Source organism: Gavia stellata, unplaced genomic scaffold (assembly GCF_030936135.1).
Source record: "Gavia stellata isolate bGavSte3 unplaced genomic scaffold, bGavSte3.hap2 HAP2_SCAFFOLD_111, whole genome shotgun sequence".
In the NCBI taxonomy this organism is placed as follows: domain Eukaryota; kingdom Metazoa; phylum Chordata; class Aves; order Gaviiformes; family Gaviidae; genus Gavia; species Gavia stellata.
The window spans coordinates 70,001-72,500 of NW_026777101.1; positions in this window are offsets into that span (position 1 = coordinate 70,001).

Sequence of the window (2,500 nt, forward strand, 5' to 3'; positions counted from 1 at the left end):
GCACATTACCCGTTTCTTTACTCGCTTCCACGCCTGCCTGCCTGCCTGCCTGCCTGCCTTCCTTCCTTCCTTACTTCCCTCCTTCCTTCCTTCCTTCCTTCCTTCCTTCCTTCCTTCCTTCCTTCCAGGTCAGCCAGCCGGTCGCCAGGTCTAGCAGGCTCTGGCGCCGGCCGACGGGTCTACCGGGCTCGGGCGCCGGGCGGTGGGCCTACGGGGCTCGGGCGCCAGCCGACGGGCCTACGGGGCTCGGGCGCCGACCGACGGGTCTACCGGGCCCCGGCGCCGGCCAACGGGTCTGCCGGGCTCGGGCGCTGACCGAACGGTCTACTGGGCTCGGGCGCCGGACGGCGGGTCTACCGGGCTCGAGGGCCGGCCGACGGGTCCACCGGGCTCGGGCGCCGGCCGACGGGCCCGCCGGGCTCGGGCGCCGGCCGACGGGTCTGCCGGGCTCGGGCGCCGACCGAACGGTCTACCGGGCTCGGGCGCCGGCCGACGGGTCTGCCGGGCTCGGGCGCCGGCCGAACGGTCTACCGGGCTCGGGCGCCGGCCGACGGGTCTACGGGGCTCGGGCGCCGGCCGACGGGTCTACGGGGCTCGGGCGCCGGCCGACGGGTCTGCCGGGCTCGGGCGCCGGCCGCCACGTCTGCCGGGCTCCGGCCCCGTTTGACAGGTCTACCGGGCTCCGGCGCCGGCCGCCACGTCCACCGGGCTCCGGCGCCGGCCGCCACGTCTACCGGGCTCCGGCGCCGGCCGCCACGTCTACCGGGCTCCGGCGCCGGCCGCCACGTCTACCGGGCTCCGGCGCCGGCCGCCTCGTCTACCGGGCTCCGGCGCCGGCCGCCTCGTCTACCGGGCTCCGGCGCCGGCCGCCTCGTCTACCGGGCTCCGGCGCCGGCCGCCACGTCTACCGGGCTCCGGCGCCGGCCGCCTCGTCTACCGGGCTCCGGCGCCGGCCGCCTCGTCTACCGGGCTCCGGCGCCGGCCGCCTCGTCTACCGGGCTCCGGCGCCGGCCGCCACGTCTACCGGGCTCCGGCGCCGGCCGCCACGTCTACCGGGCTCCGGCGGGACTTGGTCGCAGTTCTCGAGCTGAACGGTAGACCTGTTTGCCGCGCCGCTCGCGGGGACGTGACCAAGGGGTCGCTGTGTCGCGCTGCCTCCAGTTACGTCATCGTAACAGGCAGCGTCATTGGCGGGCCTCCCCGGCGGGAGGAGTTAGCGCTCTTGGAGTTCGCAGGGGCTGTGGACTTAGTGGTACGTTCTATATGCGCGAGCGGTGGCTCGCGGTCAGGGCAGTACGAGCGCGACTCGACCCGCGCGGCTGGGGCGCTTGGCGGCCGTTGTGGCGGTTGCCTCGGCGTGTTTGGCCGTTTTTCCGCCCGTTCGGGACGGTTGCCCGCGCGGCCGATGGCGGCCGAGGCCCATGCTGGTCCGTGGTGAGGCACCGGAGATGCTCGTGAAGCATGCCGGCTGCTGCCGCGCTCGCGAGCGCCCGGGGACGGGGGGACGGGCGCGCGGCGCAGTCGTGCCTCGGCTTTTTGGGCTTTTTGCGGTTGTTCCCCCTCCCTCTTCCTTCTCCGGCCCTAAGCTGGAGCCCGCGAGGCAGGCCGGCAAGAGCGTCGCAGCCGGTCCCGGTGGCTGGCAGCCCGAGCGCAGTGCGTCAGGGAGTCGGGAGGTGTGCCTCGCGCCTCCGGTGGCCTTACTCCCTGGCTCCAGAAACACCCGCCAACGGCACGGGTGAGGCGTGGCGTGTGGCGTCTCGCCTGCCCGTTTTTTGGGTGGCTTTTTGTGTTTTCCCCGTCCTTTTTTCTTTTTTTTTTTTTTTTCCCCCCCCCGGCTTTTCTCCGGCCTCTCTCTCCCTCTGCAGGGCGAGTGGTATCATCCTGCTGGGCGGGCGTAGACGGGCGACCGGCGGCGGTCGTGCCGGTGCTCTCGAACGCGGGCAAAGCCCGGCGACCGGCGGCGGTCGTGCCGGTGCTCTCGAACGCGGGCAAAGCCCGGCGACCGGCGGCGGTCGGTGCCGGTGCTCTCGAACGCGGGCAAAGCCCGGCGACCGGCGGCGGTCGGTGCCGGTGCTCTCGAACGCGGCAAAGCCCGGCGACCGGCGGCGGTCGGTGCCGGTGCTCTCGAACGCGGCAAAGCCCGGCGACCGGCGGCGGTCGTGCCGGTGCTCTCGACCGCCGAAGGAGCGCGTGGAGTCGCAGGTGTGCTGCGGCCTTCCAGCGTTCCCGTTGACGTCGCTCAAGGGACTCGTTGCACGGAGCGGGTGGTGCCGGCGGCACCTGTCCCGGTCCCCCTCCTTCGACCGCTGCAGAGCCGCAGGCAGCGCGCGCCGAGGCGTCCCCGGGTGCCCTCCCGGGGGGTGGCGCTGGGCGTGTGCGGCCGTCGCTGTCCCAGGAGCGTGGCCTCGGCTTTTCCGCCCTCTCTCCCCTTCAACCGATCGATGAGGCTTTTCGGGTCGCGTCGGAAAGGGCCCCCGGCGGGCCGGCTCTTCCGTGCTCC